The sequence below is a fragment of the Dendrobates tinctorius genome, unplaced genomic scaffold, assembly GCF_039654945.1.
Source record: "Dendrobates tinctorius isolate UK_male_01 unplaced genomic scaffold, ASM3965494v1 ptg000129l, whole genome shotgun sequence".
Taxonomy (NCBI): Eukaryota; Metazoa; Chordata; class Amphibia; order Anura; family Dendrobatidae; genus Dendrobates; species Dendrobates tinctorius.
In genome coordinates this window covers 21,771,541-21,798,017 of record NW_027361797.1, presented here as the reverse complement: position 1 = coordinate 21,798,017, position 26,477 = coordinate 21,771,541, and the positions used below count along the sequence as shown (strand labels likewise).

The 26,477-nt window shown below is 44.4% G+C and overlaps 1 long non-coding RNA gene across 1 annotated transcript in view; it reads left to right on the top strand.

Annotated features, from left to right (window-relative positions):
* Positions 1–22: 22 nt before the first annotated feature.
* LOC141047654 (uncharacterized) overlaps positions 23–26,477 on the top strand; it is a 36,032-nt gene continuing 9,577 nt past the window's right edge. The window contains exon 1 of the long non-coding RNA XR_012219869.1: positions 23–282. This is a non-coding gene — a long non-coding RNA (uncharacterized lncRNA). The remainder of the gene's footprint in view (positions 283–26,477) is intronic.

The window sequence follows — 26,477 nt, the reverse complement described above, 5'->3', positions numbered from 1 at the left end:
ACTATTGTCTGGTTACATTACAGCGCGGGGGTAGAGACTTCTTGTGTTCTGTCATAGAAGCTGTTCGTGCAGGATAAAGGTTTTATTATGTCACAAGTGAGAACTGCGCGATAGAATCTGTCATGCCGATGTTTATAACTGCGCAGTTCTGCTGGAGCAGGCGACATAGACTGCGGGCAATTTCGGCAGGAAAACGTGAGACGTACTACGCCTGCGCAGAGAAGCTGGTGGTCACAAATTGGCGGAAGCGCGGTCACAGGTTGGCGGGAAACGTGGTCACTGGTAGGCGGCACCGCTCGTGATATTTCTATATAAAGATTAGCGGCACCGCTCGTGATATTTCTATATAAGGGTTAGCGGCACCGCTCGTGATATTTCTATATAAAGATTAGCGGCACCGCTCGTGATATTTCTATATAAGGATTAGCGGCACCGCTCGTGATATTTCTATATAAAGATTAGCGGCACCGCTCGTGATATTTCTATATAAAGATTAGCGGCACCGCTCGTGATATTTCTATATAAAGATTAGCGGCACCGCTCGTGATATTTCTATATAAAGATTAGCGGCACCGCTCGTGATATTTCTATATAAGGGTTAGCAGCACCGCTCGTGATATTTCTATATAAAGATTAGCGGCACCGCTCGTGATATTTCTATATAAAGATTAGCGGCACCGCTCGTGATATTTCTATATAAGGATTAGCGGCACCGCTCGTGATATTTCTATATAAGGATTAGCGGCACCGCTCGTGATATTTCTATATAAAGATTAGCGGCACCGCTCGTGATATTTCTATATAAAGATTAGCGGCACCGCTCGTGACATTTCTATATAAAGATTAGCGGCACCGCTCGTGATATTTCTATATAAAGATTAGCGGCACCGCTCGTGACATTTCTATATAAAGATTAGCGGCACCGCTCGTGATATTTCTATATAAAGGTTAGCGGCACCGCTCGTGATATTTCTATATAAAGATTAGCGGCACCGCTCGTGATATTTCTATATAAAGATTAGCGGCACCGCTCGTGATATTTCTATATAAAGATTAGCAGCACCGCTCGTGATATTTCTATATAAAGATTAGCGGCACCGCTCGTGATATTTCTATATAAAGATTAGCGGCACCGCTCGTGATATTTCTATATAAAGATTAGCGGCACCGCTCGTGATATTTCTATATAAAGATTAGCGGCACCGCTCGTGATATTTCTATATAAAGATTAGCGGCACCGCTCGTGATATTTCTATATAAAGATTAGCGGCACCGCTCGTGATATTTCTATATAAAGATTAGCGGCACCGCTCGTGATATTTCTATATAAGGGTTAGCGGCACCGCTCGTGATATTTCTATATAAAGATTAGCGGCACCGCTCGTGATATTTCTATATAAAGATTAGCGGCACCGCTCGTGATATTTCTATATAAAGATTAGCGGCACCGCTCGTGATATTTCTATATAAAGATTAGCGGCACCGCTCGTGATATTTCTATATAAAGATTAGCGGCACCGCTCGTGATATTTCTATATAAAGATTAGCGGCACCGCTCGTGATATTTCTATATAAAGATTAGCGGCACCGCTCGTGATATTTCTATATAAAGATTAGCGGCACCGCTCGTGACATTTCTATATAAAGATTAGCGGCACCGCTCGTGATATTTCTATATAAGGGTTAGCGGCACCGCTCGTGATATTTCTATATAAAGATTAGCGGCACCGCTCGTGATATTTCTATATAAAGATTAGCGGCACCGCTCGTGATATTTCTATATAAAGATTAGCGGCACCGCTCGTGACATTTCTATATAAAGATTAGCGGCACCGCTCGTGATATTTCTATATAAAGATTAGCGGCACCGCTCGTGATATTTCTATATAAAGATTAGCGGCACCGCTCGTGATATTTCTATATAAAGATTAGCGGCACCGCTCGTGACATTTCTATATAAAGATTAGCGGCACCGCTCGTGATATTTCTATATAAAGATTAGCGGCACCGCTCGTGATATTTCTATATAAGGGTTAGCGGCACCGCTCGTGATATTTCTATATAAAGATTAGCGGCACCGCTCGTGATATTTCTATATAAAGATTAGCGGCACCGCTCGTGATATTTCTATATAAAGATTAGCGGCACCGCTCGTGATATTTCTATATAAAGATTAGCGGCACCGCTCGTGATATTTCTATATAAAGATTAGCGGCACCGCTCGTGACATTTCTATATAAAGATTAGCGGCACCGCTCGTGATATTTCTATATAAAGATTAGCGGCACCGCTCGTGATATTTCTATATAAAGATTAGCGGCACCGCTCGTGATATTTCTATATAAAGATTAGCGGCACCGCTCGTGATATTTCTATATAAGGGTTAGCGGCACCGCTCGTGATATTTCTATATAAAGATTAGCGGCACCGCTCGTGATATTTCTATATAAAGATTAGCGGCACCGCTCGTGATATTTCTATATAAAGATTAGCGGCACCGCTCGTGATATTTCTATATAAAGATTAGCGGCACCGCTCGTGATATTTCTATATAAGGGTTAGCGGCACCGCTCGTGATATTTCTATATAAAGATTAGCGGCACCGCTCGTGACATTTCTATATAAAGATTAGCGGCACCGCTCGTGATATTTCTATATAAAGATTAGCGGCACCGCTCGTGATATTTCTATATAAGGGTTAGCGGCACCGCTCGTGATATTTCTATATAAAGATTAGCGGCACCGCTCGTGACATTTCTATATAAAGATTAGCGGCACCGCTCGTGATATTTCTATATAAATATTAGCGGCACCGCTCGTGATATTTCTATATAAAGATTAGCGGCACCGCTCGTGATATTTCTATATAAGGGTTAGCGGCACCGCTCGTGATATTTCTATATAAAGATTAGCGGCACCGCTCGTGATATTTCTATATAAAGATTAGCGGCACCGCTCGTGATATTTCTATATAAAGATTAGCGGCACCGCTCGTGATATTTCTATATAAAGATTAGCGGCACCGCTCGTGACATTTCTATATAAAGATTAGCGGCACCGCTCGTGATATTTCTATATAAAGATTAGCGGCACCGCTCGTGATATTTCTATATAAAGATTAGCGGCACCGCTCGTGATATTTCTATATAAGGGTTAGCGGCACCGCTCGTGATATTTCTATATAAAGATTAGCGGCACCGCTCGTGATATTTCTATATAAAGATTAGCGGCACCGCTCGTGATATTTCTATATAAAGATTAGCGGCACCGCTCGTGATATTTCTATATAAAGATTAGCGGCACCGCTCGTGATATTTCTATATAAAGATTAGCGGCACCGCTCGTGATATTTCTATATAAGGGTTAGCGGCACCGCTCGTGATATTTCTATATAAAGATTAGCGGCACCGCTCGTGACATTTCTATATAAAGATTAGCGGCACCGCTCGTGATATTTCTATATAAAGATTAGCGGCACCGCTCGTGATATTTCTATATAAAGATTAGCGGCACCGCTCGTGATATTTCTATATAAGGGTTAGCGGCACCGCTCGTGATATTTCTATATAAAGATTAGCGGCACCGCTCGTGATATTTCTATATAAAGATTAGCGGCACCGCTCGTGATATTTCTATATAAGGGTTAGCGGCACCGCTCGTGATATTTCTATATAAAGATTAGCGGCACCGCTCGTGATATTTCTATATAAAGATTAGCGGCACCGCTCGTGATATTTCTATATAAAGATTAGCGGCACCGCTCGTGATATTTCTATATAAAGATTAGCGGCACCGCTCGTGATATTTCTATATAAAGATTAGCGGCACCGCTCGTGATATTTCTATATAAAGATTAGCGGCACCGCTTGTGATATTTCTATATAAAGATTAGCGGCACCGCTCGTGATATTTCTATATAAAGATTAGCGGCACCGCTCGTGATATTTCTATATAAAGATTAGCGGCACCGCTCGTGATATTTCTATATAAGGGTTAGCGGCACCGCTCGTGATATTTCTATATAAAGATTAGCGGCACCGCTCGTGATATTTCTATATAAAGATTAGCGGCACCGCTCGTGATATTTCTATATAAGGGTTAGCGGCACCGCTCGTGATATTTCTATATAAAGATTAGCGGCACCGCTCGTGATATTTCTATATAAAGATTAGCGGCACCGCTCGTGATATTTTTATATAAGGGTTAGCGGCACCGCTCGTGATATTTCTATATAAAGATTAGCGGCACCGCTCGTGATATTTCTATATAAAGATTAGCGGCACCGCTCGTGATATTTCTATATAAAGATTAGCGGCACCGCTCGTGATATTTCTATATAAAGATTAGCGGCACCGCTCGTGATATTTCTATATAAGGGTTAGCGGCACCGCTCGTGATATTTCTATATAAAGATTAGCGGCACCGCTCGTGATATTTCTATATAAAGATTAGCGGCACCGCTCGTGATATTTCTATATAAAGATTAGCGGCACCGCTCGTGATATTTCTATATAAAGATTAGCGGCACCGCTCGTGATATTTCTATATAAAGATTAGCGGCACCGCTCGTGATATTTCTATATAAGGGTTAGCGGCACCGCTCGTGATATTTCTATATAAAGATTAGCGGCACCGCTCGTGATATTTCTATATAAAGATTAGCGGCACCGCTCGTGATATTTCTATATAAGGGTTAGCGGCACCGCTCGTGATATTTCTATATAAAGATTAGCGGCACCGCTCGTGATATTTCTATATAAAGATTAGCGGCACCGCTCGTGATATTTCTATATAAAGATTAGCGGCACCGCTCGTGACATTTCTATATAAAGATTAGCGGCACCGCTCGTGATATTTCTATATAAAGATTAGCGGCACCGCTCGTGATATTTCTATATAAAGATTAGCGGCTCCGCTCGTGATATTTCTATATAAGGGTTAGCGGCACCGCTCGTGATATTTCTATATAAGGGTTAGCGGCACCGCTCGTGATATTTCTATATAAAGATTAGCGGCACCGCTCGTGATATTTCTATATAAAGATTAGCGGCACCGCTCGTGATATTTCTATATAAAGATTAGCGGCACCGCTCGTGATATTTCTATATAAAGATTAGCGGCACCGCTCGTGATATTTCTATATAAAGATTAGCGGCACCGCTCGTGATATTTCTATATAAGGGTTAGCGGCACCGCTCGTGATATTTCTATATAAAGATTAGCGGCACCGCTCGTGATATTTCTATATAAAGATTAGCGGCACCGCTCGTGATATTTCTATATAAAGATTAGCGGCACCGCTCGTGATATTTCTATATAAAGATTAGCGGCACCGCTCGTGATATTTCTATATAAAGATTAGCGGCACCGCTCGTGATATTTCTATATAAAGATTAGCGGCACCGCTCGTGATATTTCTATATAAAGATTAGCGGCACCGCTCGTGATATTTCTATATAAAGATTAGCGGCACCGCTCGTGATATTTCTATATAAGGGTTAGCGGCACCGCTCGTGATATTTCTATATAAAGATTAGCGGCACCGCTCGTGATATTTCTATATAAAGATTAGCGGCACCGCTCGTGATATTTCTATATAAGGGTTAGCGGCACCGCTCGTGATATTTCTATATAAAGATTAGCAGCACCGCTCGTGATATTTCTATATAAAGATTAGCGGCACCGCTCGTGATATTTCTATATAAAGATTAGCGGCACCGCTCGTGATATTTCTATATAAAGATTAGCGGCACCGCTCGTGATATTTCTATATAAAGATTAGCGGCACCGCTCGTGATATTTCTATATAAAGATTAGCGGCACCGCTCGTGATATTTCTATATAAAGATTAGCGGCACCGCTCGTGATATTTCTATATAAAGATTAGCGGCACCGCTCGTGATATTTCTATATAAGGGTTAGCGGCACCGCTCGTGATATTTCTATATAAAGGTTAGCGGCACCGCTCGTGATATTTCTATATAAAGATTAGCGGCACCGCTCGTGATATTTCGATATAAAGATTAGCGGCACCGCTCGTGATATTTCTATATAAAGATTAGCGGCACCGCTCGTGATATTTCTATATAAAGATTAGCGGCACCGCTCGTGATATTTCTATATAAAGATTAGCGGCACCGCTCGTGATATTTCTATATAAAGATTAGCGGCACCGCTCGTGATATTTCTATATAAAGATTAGCGGCACCGCTCGTGATATTTCTATATAAAGAAATAAGCAGCAAATCCGTTGAATTGTAGAAGTAGCGAAATAAATAGCATGGACCTAATGTTCAGTAGTTTCATGCCTAATGGCAGGCTTTATGTATTGCACTCGCAAAGGGTAGCCATATAAAGAGGTGGAAATTAATATACAACCGTGTTGGCAAATAGCGCAAGCTAAACTTAGTACTGCATTAGTAGAACAGTTACTGTAAGACCTGTTTCACACATCTGTTTTTTCCCGTCAGTCAAGATCCGCCAATTTTTAAAAAACGGATCCGCCAAAAAAGGGGCAGATCCGTTTTTTACACCCATAGACTTACATTATTGGCGGATCTTGACTGACGGTCGTCCGTCACACATTATTGTACAGACCCGCCAAGATTTTAGCGCCTCCCGGGCGGATGAGAGGAACCCTGCAAAGTTTTTTTTGCAGTGACGGTCTGCTATTTTCACTCTGGGAAGCATTTTAACCCTTAACTACCGTCCCGGGAGCCGCTAAAATCTCTCTCTCATCCTTGTCTATCTCCTTGTCGGCCCCTGAGCAGAGTTCACTGCAGCTGGAAATAGTGGAAAGCCTTTTAGGTCACTTTAACCTGACAGGATTTTGATGAGTGTTTAGATGTAGCATGTAACCCCTTTTCTGACCCGGTGATTGATTAATTGTTTGCGCTTCCGCTTTTTCCTTCTCTTCCAAGAGTCTTATTTTGTTTTATTTTCTGACATAGCCATACTAGAGCTAGTTATTGTGCAGCACCAGTTGTACTTTGAATCACACCATCTATTTTACCATATAATGTAATGAAAAATGGGGGAAAAATGTCTCAAGTGGTGTGAAAAAATTATTCTGCCATCATTTTTTTAAATTTTGTTTTATAGAGTATAGTGTGATAACGAAAACATGGAAACAGGATTCTCCAGATCTGTACGATTACTGCAGTAACAATGTTGTAATTTTATTTTTTATGGATTAGGCCTGTTTCACAGTTACGTTTTCCAGCGTCAGTCAAAATCCGTCAGCGGAAAAAAATGGATCCGACGGATTTGCCTGGCGGATCTGTCTTTTTCCCCATAGACTTGTATTAGCGACGGATTGTGACGGTTGGCCTTCCGTTTTGTCCGCCGTGCGATGGATCCGCCATAAAATACCTGTCCATCGGCCAGAAAAAACGTCCAGAAGAACGTTTTTTGTCTGTGTAGAAAAGACGGACGGTGATGGATTTGTCGCCGTCCGTTGTCTGGTAGAATGGATGCCTATTGGCGACGGATCCGTCGCCGTCCGTCACATGGCGGAATCCAGTGACGGATGCTGCAACAAATCCGTAAAAAAGACTGATCTGGTGCATCAGTTTTTTGCAATCAGCAGTGGATCCGTTTTTTTCACAATTTGACGGATTGAGACTGATTCCAAAAGACTGAAGTGTGGAACAGGCCTTAGTATGCAAGGAGTTTGACAGTTGCATGTTTTGTTAGGGTGCCTGACCTTGTAAGACCTGGGCTACACTGACTTTAGCCGCGACACGTGTCCCATGGCAAAGATCACTATGTGCTGTTACTATGGTGCATCACAGCGTAATTCAGGTGAATGGCGGTCGCATTACAACCCCAAGGATACCACAAGAGGAAAGTCACAAAAAGGCTGACTTGCGCTATGTGCACGACGAGTTGTACTTTTGAACGACACCATTTGTTCTGTACTAGAAAAATGGGAAAAAAATTCCAAGTGCGGTGAAATTGCAAAAAAAGTGAATTCCCACTCTTGTTTTTTGTTTGGCTTTTATGCTAGGTTCACTAAATGCTAAAACTGACCTGCCGTTATGATTCTCCAGGTCATTACAAGTTCATAGACACCAAACATTTCTAGGTTCTCTTTTATCTAAGGCTACTTTCACACTAGCGTCGTGTGACGTACGTCGCAATGCGCCGTTTTGGAGAAAAAACGCATCCTGCAAAGTTGTCCGCAGGATGCGTTTTTTCTCCATAGACTTGCATTAGCGACGCATTGCGACGTATGGCCACACGTCGCATGCGTCGTGTTTTGGCGGCCGCGACGCACACAAAAACGTTACATGTAACTTTTTTGTGCGTCGTGTCCGCCATTTTCGACCGCGCATGCGGATCCTTTTTTTTTAGAAAACGGCGGATCTTGACTGATTTGAAAAAACTGATGTGTGAAACAGGCCTAAGCAGTAAAAATGCAGCAAAGATGCAAATCTTTTTACAGCTGTGTTTTTGCTGCAGATTTGACTGACTCAATTGAAGTCAATGAGTCAAAAACACACTGTAGAAACGCAAAAAGAATTGACATGCTGCGGAAAATAAAACGCAGCAAATACGGACAGAAATTTCCTGATCATGTGCACAACACTTCAGGATTGTCATTGAATTACCTTGCAATAAGTATTCCATTGCGTTTTTGGACCATTTAGGCTAGTTTCATGCTAGCGTTTCACTGACCTGCGTCGGTCTGTGCACGGCCGCCGCTAAGCTCCGCCTATGGGCGCATAACGCTGCATGCGACCTGCGTACCCTACCTGTGCCAAACGCACAGTGTTGCATTTTGGTGCGCTCGGCGCACCGTTGAAAGGACGCATGCGCCGACAAACGCATACCTGCGCACGGCCTGCGTACCCACTGCTAAAAATGGGGTACACAGGTCGCATGCAGTGTCATGTGCCCATAGTCGGAGCGGCCAGGGGGCGGAGCTTAGCGGCGGCCGTGCGCAGACCGACGCAGGTCAGTAAAACGTTAAAAAAACGCGAAAACGCATCGTGTGCACATAGCCATTGACTTCTGCTTGTCGCGGTACTCAATGTCACTGCATTAGGATACATTCCCACGTTCAGGATCTGCTGTGGTTTTGACGCTGCATAACGTCCGCACCTATTATGCAAACTAGCAGATGCGTATTTACCTTTTTTACACATGCGGGAAGGTGCCATGATTTTAATTTTTAAAATTTTGTTTAAATGCAGATTGCACATTTTCTGTTAGTACAATAAACCTCATTTGAATCCAGAAATATAACTGAGTCCATCAGTTATTAGATATATGAAACTGAAATAGCTATTGCAAAAAAACAAAATTGTTACAAAGAATTAAGGTTAACATTAATAGGGGTGCCCAAACTTTAACATATGACTGTATAATCAATCTTTAATACAAAACTAATTTATATTTTTTCTATTTAGCTGACATTTTAATTAGTGGGGGTGTCTAAGGCCGGTTTCACACTAGCGCTTTTTCAGCGCGCGCACGGCCGGGGGTAGCTCCGCCCCCGAGCCGGCTCTCTGCCCGGCGTGCCCGCCCCTTCCTTGTAGCGCCGCCTCCTAGCGGACAGCGGCGCCTGCGATCGGCGCACCCTATCTTTAGCATAGGGTGCGCCGATTGTGCGCAGGCCGTGCGCTAGTTGCGCTTTGACCTGCGCTGCGCACTTTTGACGGTGCGCCGTGCGCGCCAAAATCCGAAAAGTTTGATTTTGGCGCGCACGGCGCACCGTCAAAAGTGCGCAGCGCAGGTCAAAGCGCAACTAGCACACGGCCTGCGCACGATCGGCGCACCCTATGCTAAAGATAGGGTGCGCCGATCGCAGGCGCCGCTGTCCGCTAGGAGGCGGCGCTACAAGGAAGGGGCGGGCACGCCGGGCAGAGAGCCGGCTCGGGGGCGGAGCTACCCCCGGCCGTGCGCGCGCTGAAAAAGCGCTAGTGTGAAACCGGCCTAACCATGACGCTTGCACATCTCACTTACGGCAGCCACGGGCATAAAAGAGCCTGCGGTCGAACAGCGACTACATCTCTAGCATTGAGGCCGCTTCACCTGCTGATTAGCTGTGATCTAGGCATGCGCCCTGGGCTGTCCAGGTCACAGCTGTGGGAGGAGATTGCGGCCATTTTGTTGTACCTCGGAGCGTAAGCTGTGGGCTTCATTTTCCCGTCATCGCACGCACTGGACAGTGCGATGACAGGACCTGCATGGGGAAGAAGATGCCAGGGAGGGGAGGTCCGTCTGGGGTGAGTGTCTGCAGTGCCTCTCCTCACCGACCTGTTCAGAGCACAGCAGAGAGATCATCACACTGTTGTGCTCTGTGCACACTGTGTTTGAGTACGCATTTGTATTTTCCTGTGTGTTTGATCGTGCATGTGTATTATCCTGTGTGTGAGCTGCATGTGTCTTATCCTGTGTGTGTGTGCGTGCATGTGTATTTTTCTGTTTGTGTGAGCGAGCATGTATATGTATCTTCCTGTGTGTGAGCATGCAGGTGTATTTTCCTGTGTGAGTGTGCATTTGTATTTTCCTGTGTGAACCTGCATGTGTGAGCATACATGTGTATTTTGGTATGTGAACATGCATGTGTATTTTCCTGTATAATCGTGCTTGTGTATTTTCCTGTGTGTGAACGGGTATGTGTATTTTTCCTGTGTGTGAGCGTGTATGTGTATTTTTCTGTGGGAGCGTACATGTGTATTTTCATGTGTATGCGCGTGCATGTGTAATTTCCTGTGTGTGTGAACATGCATTTGTATTTTACTATATAAAGTAGAAGAGATCAGATGATCGCAGCAGTAAGAAATACGGAATAAAGGTTAAAGATACAGTGGGTACGGAAAGTATCCAGACCCCTTTAAACTTTTCACTCTTTGTTTCATTTCAACCATTTGGTAAATTCAAAAAAGTTCATTTTTTCTCATTAATGTGTCTGCACCCCATCTTGACTGAAAAAAAACAAATGTAGAAATTTTTGCAAATTTATTAAAAAGAAAAGCTGAAATATCACATGTTCATAAGTATTCAGACCCTTTGCTCAGCATTGAGTAGAAGCACCCTTTTGAGCTAGTACAGCCATGAGTCGTCTTAGGAATGATGGAACAAGTTTTACACACCTGGGTCCCCGATTCAAGTGAGTGGGTCCTAGTACAGTTCTGGTACCTGAACCCGAACTTTTTATAACTATTCAGCTGGACCCTTACATCCAGGCGTCTGCCCACCTCTATAAGGCCGGGGTCACACTAACCGAATACGGTCAGTATTTTACATGCGTAATACGGATGAATGGCCCCTAAACAGTGCTCCGTATGTCATCCGTAATCAAGGTGTGGTCGCGTATTTTGCGCATGTCTGCATCCGTATGGTGAGATTTTCTCGCAGGCTTGCAAAATTGTCATATAATGGAACCCTATGACAGGGCTTCTAACAGAAACCAAAGAATAGATATAGACACATAGAATGCATATATATAAATATACAGTATATATGCATTCTATGTGTCTATATCTATTCTTTCGTTTCTTTATTAAACCTGTCAGGGTGAGTTTACTGTATAGCGCACTGAATTGCCGGCTTTGCTAAAAGACACCGGGTGCGTATTTCTCGCAAGTCACATGTGTGGTCCGTGTGTAATCCGTATTTTTTGCGCGCCCATAGACTTGCGTTGGCGTACTACGGGCGTAGTAAGCTGACAAACGCAGCATGCTGCGATTGGCACGGAGCGTAGAATACGGATGAGAAATATACGGCTGGTGCGAGGGACCCCATAGAGAATCATTGGTCCGTGTCTAATGCGTGCTTTTAGCGCCTCTCACTCGGCCGAATTCCTCGCCAGTGTGACCCCGGCCTTAAAGTATGAAAAGTGATTTTTGCAATAAATACTGGGACATTTTGCTTGAGAGAAACATGTTAGTGATGCTGTGTGCAATATGCTAATGACCCTTGGCTCACACCAGAGCAGGAGCCGAGCGAGTATCAATGCTATTGTGCTCTGATCCTCTCGCACAGAGAGGATTGGAGCACAGCTTCGGAGGAGGCGGAGAAATTAATTTCTCCATCTCTGCTGTCGGCGTATATCGCACTGCACTCGGGTGATATCAGGGTGCTGTGCATTGTCACTCACACCCATAGGCTTGTGTATGAGTGAGCCGAGTCATGCTGCGATTGATCTCGCATGCCGATATAGCATGCGAAAATAATTGCAGATCTGAGCTTTCCCTAGAGTTACACTGGGCTGAGAGCTATGCGATGTTTTCTCGCATAGCACTTGGCCGTGTTGTACAGTAGTGTGACTCCGACCTACTACAAGTTTACAAATCATGGCCATTTCCAGTACGTTACTGTAACCACAGATTAATTACTAACCATACAGAAATTAATAGGCTGCAGATATCAAATCCTCAGCATTGTTCAATTTGACCTGCGGTCACAAGGCTGTGGACTAGTCTGTGTCCATTTTTGTGGAGTTGGAGTTGGTTGTAAAAGGAACAGACTCCTAAAATACATAACAAATTGAGTTGTGCTGTAAATGTTTCATAAGAATTTGGGAAAGATATTAAATGTTCTTTTCCTGATCTAAGGCTTTTAGTTGAGATGAATCTGTGCTGCACTTTATGTACAGGCTCAGTAGTGACCAGTGCTGTGGGGTCAGAGGTATGAAATGTCCTATAAATGTCTGTTCTGTTCCTGATCTAAGGATCTGGGCTTTTAGTGGAGATGAATATGTGCTGCACTTTATGTACAGGCTCAGTAGTGACCAGTGCTGTGGAGTTATGAAACGTCCTATAAATGTCTGTTCTGTTCCTGATCTAAGGATCTGGGCTTTTAGTGGAGATGAATCTGTGCTGCACTTTATGTATAGGCTCAGTAGTGACCAGTGCTGTGGAGTTATGAAACGTCCGATAAATGTCTGTTCTGTTCCTGATCTAAGGACCTGGGCTTTTAGCTGAGATGAATCTGTGGCTGTCCTTTATGTACAGGCTCAGTAGTGAGGCAATGCTTTGGGGTTGGGAGTCTGGCAAATTGAGTTGTCTGTGGTTTGGTTACGGACTCCACAGCCCTGACTGTGGATTCTCTCAATGGCTTTTGGAAGAGATTTTGTAACATCTCATTCTCAATGCAAGTATTGTATTATGCAACTACTTCTGGATGTAAAATCTGCACTAATTACTACCTGAGTGAACATATCTTTGCCCTTCATATCCATGCTCTCCAACTCAGAAGAATTCACCCATGTATGAGTAAATTCCCTACCTAACCAGCCCTGTATAACGTTGTTCAGTTAAATAAATGTTTTAAAAAAACATAATGTCTCCATTTCTTATCCTAATTAGGGCTTTGACTAGTCGATGAGGCATTAATTTCCCCAGACTAGTTATCCCTTTCTCCATGGTATCACGAGCTGGCGTCATCACCAGCCCATGCAAATCTTTCATATGCGTGCCGCTCATTTAGGCTGCACCTCTGTAGCTGGGTATATGCTTCCCGGTTTCAGAATCGTATTGTGAATGACCAGAAGAAGGCATCTTCTGAAGTTCCAGTCATGTGCAGTGTGCATCTGAAGCCTAAAAGCCTACACTCAGCTAGAGATCCGCAGTGATGCTGGCGAAATGAGTGGCGCACATGTGCAAGATGTGCATGAGTTGGCAATGACTCTGTGATCTTTCCCGGCACCTGCGCACTGCACATTTTTGCCAGAGAAGTGTGTGTGTGTGTGTGTGTATATATATAATATGTGTGTGTGTATTTATAATATATATCTGTGTGTTTTGAGGAATATTTTGTTTGAAAATGATGTGTAATGACAGAATTGCTGTATGTGAAAGCTCATGTTAAAATCGCATTACAATCGCAATGCATTCGGATGTAAATCAGATGCTAGGTGTGAGAAATCGGATTGTATTCGCATGATACTCACATTACACTCCTGCGACTCTCAGTAGGGGGACTCAGACCGATTTTTCATACGGTAAGTGTGACCCCGGCCTTGGGCTGATGTGGTGATTTTAATTACAGCAGGTTCCTACCTACCCATAAATGCAGTCATTACTGAGAGAGGTGTCACATTCACCCAGGAATTCAGACATCAGCCTAAGGCCGGAGTCACACTTGCGAGTGTGATGCGGGAAACTCGTGCAAGTCTCTCGCATCAATACCCAGCACTGCCGCCGGCACTCGGGACCAGAGTCTGCGGCTGCACAGAATATGTGCCGGGTATTGATGTGAGAGACTCCCGCGAGTTTCTCGCATCACACTCGCAAGTGTGACCCCGGCCTAAGAGATGTAATCATATAGATGGGGAGGGACACATTAGTCTTATGAGACCACCTCGACGTTGGTCGATTGGCAGACATGATTTGGCCAAATTGTGCAAAACGTCTTATTCGTTTTTTGTCAGTAGTTTATAGATTGAAAGAGCAATTTACATTTTACTCAAAAATATACCTATAAAGAGAAAAATCAGACAAACTGAAAATTTTGCAGAGGTCTCTTAATTTTTTACAAGAGCTGTGTATGTATGTGTGTGTATGTATGTATATATATACACTCACTGGCCACTTTATTAGGTACACCATGCTAGTAAGGGGTTGGACCCCCTTTTGCCTTCAGAACTGCCTCAATTCTTCGTGGCAGAGATTCAACAAGGTGCTGGAAGCATTCCTCAGAGATTTTGGACCATATTGACATGATGGCATCACACAGTTGGCGCAGATTTGTCGGCTGTACATCCCTGATGCGAATCTCCCGTTCCACCACATCCCAAAGATGCTCTATTGGATTGAGATCTGGTGACTGAGGAGGCCATTTGAGTACAGTAAACTCATTGTCATGTTCAAGAAACCAATCTGAGATGATTCAAGCTTTATGACATGGCGCATTATCCTGCTGAAAGTAGCCATCAGATGTTGGGTACATTGTGGTCATAAAGGGATGGACATGGTCAGCAACAATACTCAGGTAGGCTGTGGCGTTGCAACGATGCTCAATTGGTACCAAGGGGCCCAAAGAGTGCCCAGAAAAAATTCCCCACACCATGACACCACCACCACCAGCCTGAACCGTTGATACAAGGCAGGATGGATCCATGCTTTCATGTTGTTTACGCCAAATTCTGACCCTACCATCCGAATGTCGCAGCAGAAATCGAGACTCATCAGACCAGGCAACGTTTTTCCAATCTTCTACTGTCCAATTTCGATGAGCTTGTGCAAATTGTAGCCTCAGTTTCCTGTTCTTAGCTGAGAGGAGTGGTACCCAGTGTGGTCTTCTGCTGCTGTAGCCCATCTGCCTCAAAGTTCGACGCACTGTGCGTTCAGAGATGCTCTTCTGCCTACCTTGGTTGTAACGGGTGGCAATTTGAGTCACTGTTGCCTTTCTATCAGCTCGAACCAGTCTGCCCATTCTCCTCTGACCTCTGGCATCAACATGGCATTTCCGGCCACAGAACTGCCGCTCACTGGATTTTTTTTCTTTTTCGGACCATTCTCTGTAAACCCTAGAGATGGTTGTGCGTGAAAATCCCAGTAGATCAGCAGTTTCTGAAATTCTCAGACCAGCCCTTCTGGCACCAACAATCATGCCACGTTCAAAGGCACTCAAATCACCTTTCTTCCCCATACTGATGCTCGGTTTGAACTGCAGGAGATTGTCTTGACCATGTCTACATGCCTAAATGCACTGAGTTGCCGCCATGTGATTGGCTGATTAGAAATTAAGTCTTAACACACAGTTGGACAGGTGTACCTAATAAAGTGGCCAGTGAGTGTATATATATATATATATATATATATATATATATATATATATAGTGTGTGTGTGTATATATATATATTAGATAAATAATATAGATAGATTAAATTTTAAAAAAAAAATCATGATTATTTCACAAAATAACCCCCCCCCTCAAAAAAAAAAGAAATTCATGAATTGCTGGTTTTTGTTCATTCTGCCTCCTGAAAATCAGAATGAAAAGCGATCAAAAAATGTCATGTGCCCGAAAATGGTACCAATTAAAACGTCAACTCGTCCTGCAAAAAACAAGACCTCACATGACTCTGCGGACCAAAATATGGAAAAATTATAGCTCTCAATATATGGTGATGCAAAAACTATTTTTTGCAATAAAAAGCGTCTTTTAGTGTGTGACAGAAGCCAAACAGAAAAACCCGCTATAACGCCTCTTTCACACGTCCTGATATTTCCAGAGATATTAGTGTCCGTGTGTGTAATACTTGTGTCACGTGTGGCATGCGTATGCCGCATCAGTACTACGAGGACGGTTGTCAGGGAAGAAGCCTTAAGGCCCTTTTACATTTAGCGATGCACCAGCGATCCCGACAACGATACGACCCGGTCAGGATCGCTGGTGCATCGCTAAATGATCGCTAGTGAGCTGTCACACAGGCAGACCTCACAGCGATGCAGCGCACGATACTCACCTTTCACACACAGCGATGAAGACGTCCTCCCGCCCGCCTCCAGGCGTCGCGCTCGTCGTCACAGCAGGAAGCCCCAGCAGGAAGCGCCCGACGAGAAATGGAGCCGGACATTCTCGCGCGATCAGCGATGGACAGCGGGGGAGCCGGTCGGAGGTAAGTAAACCTGTGTAAAACCCCCTTTAGAGTAAGCGCTGTTCGCTCTCATCATTCTCCCCTGCTCTGCCGGTGATCGGCACAAGCAAGGGATAATGATGAGAGCCGTGTTCAGCACCCGGTGCCGGGGAACAGCACTTACTGTAACGCTTCTTCCCCGGCTCCAGTGCGTGTCACATGGATGACATCCATGTGTTATGTGTATACACGTGTGCTGGATGTTTTGTGGCCTGTGCTGACATAAAAGAACAGACATGTCAGCGTGTTTTGCCCATGGACACACGGTCTGTGGAAACACACTGACATGTACACAGACCCATTCACTTGAATAGGCAAATAGCGCTCCGTCCCTCCCAAGTTTCTCCGCATGGCTGCCCAATGGTATAAAATTCTGTGACACACCCATGGTGTCAATATGATCACTGCATCCCTAGATGAATTCATTGAAAGGTGTAGTTCGTAAAATGGGGTCACTTATGGGGGGTTCGGTTGTTTTGGCACCTCATGGGCTCTTTCAGTGCGTCATGGCACCTGCAAACCATAAGGCTGAGTTCACACGTGGCGTATTTTTCGCGTTTCCGTGGCGGTTTTAACCGCGCGATTTTGCCGCGAAAACGCGAAAAATAAGCATCCATGCATTCCTATGGGATTCCGCAATGCTGTGCTAATGCTGCGGTTTTTACCGCGGCAGAATCGCTTTGCGGTAAAAAACGCAGCATGCTCATTAATTTGCGGAATCGCGGCGATCCCGCACCCATAGGAATGCATTGTTCCGCTTACTTCCCGCATGTGGCTGTGCACACCATGCGGAAAGTAAGCAGAACAATTGCGGATGGTACCCACGGTCCGGAGGAGAGGAGACTGTCCTCCGGGCTTTGGGTACTATATCCCTGTAAAAAATAGAATTTAAAAAATATTGTTATTCTCACCTTCCGACGTCCCGCGCAGCATTCCCGCCTCTCTCCACGCTCCCGGTCCCAGTAATCCTTTGAGAAAATGCCCGCGATGGCGTCCGTTCTCGCGGGATCGTGAAGTCTTGTGGTCATTTGCGCGACGTCATCGCGAATTACAGCGAGACATCGCGATCCCGCGAGAACGGACGCCATCGCGGGCATTTTTGCAAAGGATTACTAGGAACGGATGCGCGGGACGTCGGAAGGTGAGAATAACACCATTTTTAATTTTTTTTTACATTCTATCTTTTACTACTGATGCCGCATAGGCGGCCTCAGTAGTAAAAAGTTGGTCACACTCGTCAAACACTATGTTTGAGGAGTGTGACCAACCTGTCAATCAGTTCTCCAAGCGATGCTACAGATCGCTTGGAAAACGCTAGCATTCTGCAAGCTAAATACGCTTGCAAAATGCTAGTTTTTCCGCGGGAAAATCGCGGGACTTTAAAATGCGATTTTCCCGCGGAATGGAATTCCGGAATTCTCTAGGTAATTTCCGCGAGAGTTCCGGTACGTGTGCACTTAGCCTAACAGTAAAATCTGGCTCTCCTTCCCTTCTGAGCTCTGCCATGTGCCCAAAACAGTGGTTTTCCCCCACATATGGGGTATCAGTGTACTCAGGACAAATTGCACAATAACTCTTGGGGTCCAGTTTCTTCTGTTACCCTTGGGAAAATAAAATATTGGGGGCAAAAAGATCATTTTTATGACTTTATTTTTATGGCTCTACATTATAAACGTCTGTGAAGTACTTGGGGGTTCAAAGTGCTCACCACACATTTAGATAGGTTTCTTAGGGGGGTCTAGTTTCTAAAATAGTGTCACTTATGGGGAATTTCCACTGTTTAGGCACATCAGGGGCTCTCCAAACGCGACATGGAGTCTGATCTTAATTCCAGCAATTTTGCGTTGAAAAAGTAAAACAGCGCTACTTCCCTTCCGAGCTCTGCCGTGTGCGCAAACAGTGGTTTACCCCCACATGTGGGGTATCAGCGTACTCCGGACAAATTGCACAGCAACCTGTGGGGTCCAACTTCTCCTGTTACCCTTAATTAACCCCTTAAGCCCCAAGAGTGGTTTGCACGTTAATGAACGGGCCATTTTTTACAATTCTGACCACTGTCCCTTTATGAGGTCATAACTCTGGAACACTTCAACGGATCTAGGCGATTCTGAGATTGTTTTTTCGTGACATATTGTACTTCATGTTAGTGGTAAAATTTCATTCATATAACTTGCAATTTTCCAACTTTGAATTTTTATGCCCTTAAAATAGAGAAATATGTGACACAAAGTAATTACTAAATAATATTTCCCACATGTCTACTTTACATCAGCACAATTTTGGAAACAAAATTTTTTTTTTTTTATTAGGAAGTTATAAGGGTTCAAAGTTGACCAGCGACTTCTCATTTTTACAACAAAATTTACAAAACCATTTTTTTTTTAGGGACCACCTCACATTCAAAGTCAGTTTGAGTGGTCTATATTGCAGAAAATACCCAAAAGTGACACCATTCTAAAAACTGCACCCCTCAAGCTACTCAAAACTACATTCAAGAAGATTATTAACCCTTCAGGTGTTTCACAGGAGCAGAAGCAACGTGGAAGGAAAAAATGAACATTTAACTTTTTAGTCACAAAAATGATATTTTAGCAACATTTTTTTTATTTTCCCAAGGGTAACAGGAGAAATTGGACCCCAAAAGTTGTTGTCCAATTTGTCCTGAGTACGCTGATACCCCATATGTGGGGAGGAACCACTGTTTTAGCGCATGGCAGGGTTCAGAAGGGAAGGGCACGTTTGACTTTTTCAACCTAAAATTGGCTGAAATTGAGATCGGATGCCATGTTCCGTTTGCAGAGCCTATGCTGTGCCTAAACAGTGGAAACCCCCCACAAGTGATCCCATTTTGGAAATGTCCCCCTAAGGAACTCATCTAGATGTGTGGTGAGCACTTTGAAACCCCCAAGGGCTTCACGGAAGTTTATAACACCCGGGCGTAAAAATAAAAAATCATATTTTTTCCACAAACACGATCGTTTAGTCACCAATTTGGTATTTTCCCAAGGGTATCAGGAGAAATTGGACCCCAAAAGTTGTTGTCCAATTTGTCCTGAGTGCGCTGATACCCCATATGTGGGGGAGAAACACTGTTTGGGCACACGGCAGGGCTCGAAAGGGAAGCAATGACGTTTTGGAATGCAGACTTTGATTGAATGGTCTGCGGGCGTCATGTTCCGTTTGCAGAGCCCCTGATGTACCTAAACAGTAGAAACCCCCCAGAAGTGACCCCATTTTGGAAACTAGATCCCCTAAGGAACTTATCTAGATGTGTGGTGAGCACTTTGAACCCCCAAGTGTTTCACTAAAGATTATAATGCCCAGGCGTGAAAATATAAAATCCTATTTTGTTTCCACATAAATTATTTTTAGTCCCCAATTTTTAATTTTCCCAAGAGTAACAGGAGAAATTGGACCCCCAAAGACGTTGTCCAATTTGACCTGAGTACGCTGGTACACATGTGGGAAAAAACTGTTTAGGCACATGTCGGGGCTCGAAAGGGAAGTAGTGACGTTTTGGAATGCAGAATTTGATGGGTCTGCTGGCGTCATGTTCCGTTTGCAGAGCCCCTGATGTGCCTAAACAGGAGAAAAACCCACATGAGACATCATTTTGTATACTGGACCCCCAAAGAACAAATCTAGATGTGCCCTCAACTACACTAATGTAAATTAGTAGTGCATGGAGGTGTACAATTTGAAGCAATCCTTCATACACAGGCCAGGTTTTTCGGGGCAGGTGTCGCACCGGTAAATGGTGTCCTTGCGTATTCCCTTTTTGTAACACACTCGGCACCTTTTTTGCGGCTTACCTTTTCAACCAGTTGGCGGGACCACCCCCGGAAAATGCTGACCTGATACGATACGAGCACCTTCAGTTCTGGAAGTACTGGGACTCGCTCCTTCCTGAGCGCCAAACATCAGGGCCTTAACCACTACCTCCTGGAAATGAAGGTACGACGTATTGGTGGGGTGTGCACATTGTGACAGCAGGAATGCGTTGAGCATTGCCATTTGTACGATGTGCGCGGCCAGCTTTTTGTACCACGCCCTTGCCTTTCTGAGAGCATTGTACGGTTGGAGGTATTGATCGGAGAGATCAACGCCCCCCATGTTTTTGTTGTACCCCACTACACAGGTTGGTTTTCTGACCTGTGTGGAGGTACCCCGTACAGTGCAGAGGGTGCTGCCATCACCGTGTATGGTGGTCAAGAGATGGACATCCCTCTTGTCCTTGTACTTGACCACCAGCAGGTGGTCGCTACATTGGGCTCTGCTCTCACCTTTTCTGAGCATCTGCCCAAGTAGCGTCTTCGGAAGGCCTCTCTGATTTTTGCGGACAGTACCGTATGCTGCGGTACCTCGCGCAGAGAGGGATTTGTAGAGTGGGATGCTGGTATAAAAGTTATCAGTGTAGAGGTGATAACCTTTATCCAGCAGTGGGTGAATTAAATCCCACACAATTTTCCCACTCACTCCCAGGACAGGGGGACACTCAGGGGGTTCAGTCCTGGTGTCCTTTCCTTCGTAGACTCTAAACCTGTGAGTGTACCCTGAGGTACTCTCACAAAGTTTGTAGAGTTTGATTCCGTCCCTGGCCCTCTTACTGGGCAGGTATTGACGGAATCCGAGCCTTCCCTTGAAATGGACCAAGGACTCATCCACGCTGATGATCCTTTGGGGCACGTACACTTCAGCAAACTTTTTGTTGAAGTGTTCAATGACCGGCCGAACTTTGAACAGACGGTCAAAGTTGGGGTCATCTCGTGCGGGACACAGTGCATTATCGGTATAATGCAGAAACTTGTGGATGGCCTCAAAACGCGTCCGGACCATGACCGAATATCCGGCTTCTTCAGTATCCCCATGTGGAGGACCAGGCCCCAAAACTGCATCATTTCAACTGCGTCCACAGGAGACCAGTTGGAATATGTTGAAATCGGGTTTTCCGCCAAAAATTGACGAGCGTACAAATTAGTTTGCTCCACCATGAGGTTAACAAAATCCTCAGAGAAAAAAAAGACTTTGAAAAAGTTTTTCTGTGAGGCCGGTGGTGTCAAACTTGATTCCTGATTCTGCCACAAAATCAGGAATCAGTGGCTCGTAATTTTCGGGGGGGGGGGCGAAGTCCATACAGGGTCTACTGAATCAGCTTCGGGCATGGTGGGCACTGCCTCATCTTCTGTCCTGGAGCGTCTGCGTGGCGGTTACGCAGGACCCGAGGAGGAAGATGAGGAGGGGGAAGAGGATGAAGAATCCGAAAAATAAAGAAAAGTCGGATCGTCATCCTCGCTATCAGTGTCGGAGGCAAGGTAAGAATATGCCTCCTCCATTGAATAGCGCTGTTGGGACGAACGCGATGGGCGGGACATTTTTTGTGAAAGTGATGCTTGGGTGTACTTTATTTACAACTATGTGTAGGTGTGGGGGGCTAGTGATTGGTGCACACTATCCTGTAAAGAAAAAGCTAAAAGGAAATGGGGAGAAAAATAAATGTGAAAGGAAAAGTCTAAAACAGCAGGCCCTAGCTCTGATAAGTGAACGGCGTCACTTATCAAAGTTCAGTGGCGGCTGCTGGGTGTGCGTAAAGGTGTGGTGCAAGGGGGGCTGAAAACAAGGAAATCAGCAGGCACAAGCTCTGATAAGTGAACTGTCACTTATCACAGTTTGGCGGCTGTGCGATGCGAATAAGGCGTTGGCGCTAAGGCTAGTTTCACACTTGCTTTTTTTTGCAGCGCGTTTTTCCCGCAAAAAAACGCATTAAAAAAACGCATACAAATGCATACAAACGCTGCGTTTTTTTCAAGCATTTCTATGCGCATGCAGGAAAAAAACGCAGCGTTTTTGTGCGTTTGTATGCGTTTTTTGTGCGTTTGCGTTTTTTTTACAGATTTTGGAAAAACCCCACAAAAAAGAAAAAACAACCATTCAACAACACACAAGACCAATGGGACTTCATTGTGGGTGTGGTATGTTAATATATAGACCCTGTCTACAGTATTCTTCACATTTGCTTGATTCTTCTCGTGACCATGGATCTGCGCTGGAAGAGTTTTCACTTCAACTTGGATTTGGACATCGCGATGGCTCAGGCGTATGCAGTTGCTTGCCATGAACAAAGGAAGAGAGAGAGGCAGCGAAGACGGCGGCGTATGTGGATACATCCGATTGTTGAACTCCGGGAGAGCCGTGGGGCATACCACACCCTCTACAGCGAGCTCCAGTCAAACCCGGAGAAATTTACAGATTATATCCGGATGTCCCACGAAAGTTTCATGGATTTGCTTGCTCGTGTACAACAATCCATCCGGAGACAGGACACACAGCTCCGTCGTGCGATTCCTCCTGAGGAACGGCTACTGGTGACATTACGGTATGTTTTAAAAACCAAGGGGTGCGGTCTGATGTTTTTTTTTTAAATTTAGTATTCAAAACCTTGGGTAATTAGTTTTTGTGAATGTACTAATATTTTATTTTATAGTTTTTTAAAATAATATACATAAATATTAATTTTACTTCTTTGTCTGTTCACAGATTCCTGGCGACTGGAGAAACCCTATCTTCAGTACACTTCCAGTACCGTATTGGAATCTCTACCTTGTCTGGAATTGTTGCTGACACCTGCCGGGCTCTCTGGAATGTTCTTTGTCCAGAATTTATGCCCCTGCCCACCGCTGAAAAGTGGATGGAAATTGCTGACAAATTCTGGACAGTATGCAATTTTCCCAACTGTTTGGGAGCTGTTGATGGTAAACACATACGGATCATCAAACCCCAAAGAACGGGATCTGAGTACTATAATTACAAAAAGTACTTTTCAATAGTACTCATGGCGATTGCGGATGCCGGATGTATGTTTGTAGCAGTGGACATTGGAGCATTTGGCCGTGGTAATGACTCACAGGCTTTTCAAAACTCAGACATGGGCGGGCCGGAGGTTGTATGGCAACCAATTTAATTTCCCTATGCCACGGCCTCTTCCTCACACCGAAGCTCCGCCACTGCCCTTTGTAATGGTTGGCGATGAGGCTTTTCAAATGTGCGGAAACTTACTGAAACCCTACTCCAGCCGGGACTTGGACCACACCAAAAAAATATTTAATTACAGGCTGACCAGGGCCAGAAGAACTGTCGAGTGTGCTTTTGGGATTCTTGTCTCCAGATGGCGAATTCTGGGCACGGCCATTAATCTTAAACTTGAAACAGTCGATGAGGTGGTGAAGGCCTGTGTGGTTCTACATAACTTTGTGTTGGCTAAAGAGCACCCGACCTTTGAACTGGACGATGATGCTCCTAACCCATTGCCTGAATTCACTCAGCATACTCTCAGGTCATCCGTTGAAGTTGGCCAAATGAGGGACCAATTTGCGGCCTACTTTATTTCTGATGTAGGACGGGTGCACTGGCAAGATGAAATGGTGTAATGTTTTTGTTTGTTTATGGTAATAAAAAACCTTATTTGATACCATTACTGAGTGCACTATATTTTTTAAACTCCAATTAAATAAAAATATATTGGAACGAGCAAAGCTGCAGGCCATGAATCAGGAAACCAATTTTTTTCAAGAGAAAATTGTGCAACTAGTTGAAAAAAAAGTATGTGATTTTCTCAAAACACAACCCTCAAAACCCAACCCCAATGAAAGTCCATGGGGAATACAAGTCAGCATTGAGTGGATGAATGTAATCTGCTCCATTCCAACTTACAAGTTATTACACTAGGCCTTGGAATGACTATACTAGGCCGTGGTATTTCAAATATGAGTATAGTAGGCCTTGGGCCTACTAGTATAGTCATATGTGAAATACCACGGCCTAGTATAGTCATACCAAGGCCTACTCGATTTTTGCCAACTAGGATCTTGTTTCACGAAAAACAAACTGTTGAAACTTGACAAGTTTCAACAGTTTGTTTTTCATGAAACCAGATTCTAGTTGGTAAAACTTATTACACTAGGCCTTGTAGTGACTACACTAGGCCGTGGTAGTTCAAATATGAGTATAGTAGGCCTTGGGGCTAGTAGTATAGTAATATGTGAAATACCACGGCCTAGTATAGTCATACCAAGGCCTACTGTAATAACTCGATTTTTAACAACTAGCATCTTGTTTCACAAAAAACAAACTGGTGAAACTAGAACGAAACTTATTTTTTAGACAAGTTTCAACAGTTTGTTTTTCATGAAACCAGATTCGAGTTGGTAAAACTAGAGTTATTACACTAGGCCTTGGAATGACTACACTAGGCCGTGGTATTTCAAATATGAGTATAGTAGGCCTTGGGGCTAGTAGTATAGTAATATGTGAAATACCACGGCCTAGTATAGTAATACCAAGGCCTACTTGATTTTTACCAACTAGGATCTTGTTTCACGAAAAACAAACTGGTGAAACTTGACAAGTTTCAACAGTTTGTTTTTCATGAAACCAGATTCTAGTTGGTAAAACTTATTACACTAGGCCTTGTAATGACTACACTAGGCCGTGGTATTTCAAATATGAGTATAGTAGGCCTTGGGGCTAGTAGTATAGTAATATGTGAAATACCACGGCCTAGTATAGTCATACCAAGGCCTACTGTAATAACTCGATTTTTAACAACTAGCATCTTGTTTCACAAAAAACAAACTGGTGAAACTAGAAAGAAACTTATTTTTAAGACAAGTTTCAACAGTTTGTTTTTCATGAAACCAGATCCAAGTTGGTAAAACTCGAGTTATTACACTAGGCCTTGGTATGACTATACTAGTCCGTGTTATTTCACATATGACTATACTAGGCCTTGGGTTGGTTTTTAACATGTATTTACCCATCAGTGTGTGTGAGCGGCGCAAACAACATTAATGAAACTTTGTAATGGTGAACCACAAATGTAAATTTATTTTTAATCACAAAAATAAACCAAAAAATTATTTTTTCCGGCGTTTGGGGGCAGATGGTTTCAATTTGGGGGTGTGCAGGGAATATGCAACACTTGCAGTTGAAGACGGTGTTTGAGGGGAAGGGGCAACAATACTTGTGGGGGAAGGTAGTCCAGTTAAGGGAATTAAACTAGGAACACTTGGAGGAGAGGAAATCTGTTCAGGTACATTAGTTGTAATGGCATGTCGCCGTAGGCTTGTGTGCCTGGACCGACTTTGGCCCAATGCCCGCCTTGATAGATTTCGCCTTGAACTAGGGGCAAATATTGAATGTAGGTCCCCCGTCTGCTGGTGTGGCTGCTGCTGCTGCTGAGGTGGCTGCTGCTGCTGCTGAGGTGGCGGCTGCTGCTGAGGTGGCTGCTGCTGCTGCTGAGGTGGCTGCTGCTGAGGTGGTTGCTGCTGCTGCTGAGGTGGTTGCTGCTGCTGCTGAGGTGGCTGCTGCTGCTGAGGTGGCTGCTGCTGCTGCTGAGGTGGCTGCTGCTGCTGCTGAGGTGGCTGCTGCTGCTGCTCTTCGTTGTCAGTGCTCGTCCTTGCAGGAGGACTGGTGGCGGCAGTGATGGTCCAGGTTTGCAGAGTGGTGGTGGCAGGGCTACTACATGTTGTTGTAGCGGCAGGGCTGTTCCATGTTTGCCTAGTGGTGGCTGAGCTCCACGCATGCATGGGAGTGGCGGTGGTGCTCCAGACAGGAGCAGCGCTTGCCATGGTGGTGTCGGTGAAGTGACCAGCTGCACTCAGACTTGTGGTGGTGTAACGGTGGGTGTCCTGGCTTTGAATAGAGGTGTCCGTGCAGTGGTATGCAGCACAAGTCGGTAGTGAGGTGAAGCGAGTCAATGGTGGCACAGGTGGAAATGACACCACTGACTGCTGACCGTACCGATTATGCTGCATAGCCTGCAAGAAAGCATTGTTGCAGGCCTGCAGCACATTCAGCTGTTGCTCAGGACTAAGGTGTTCCGCCATG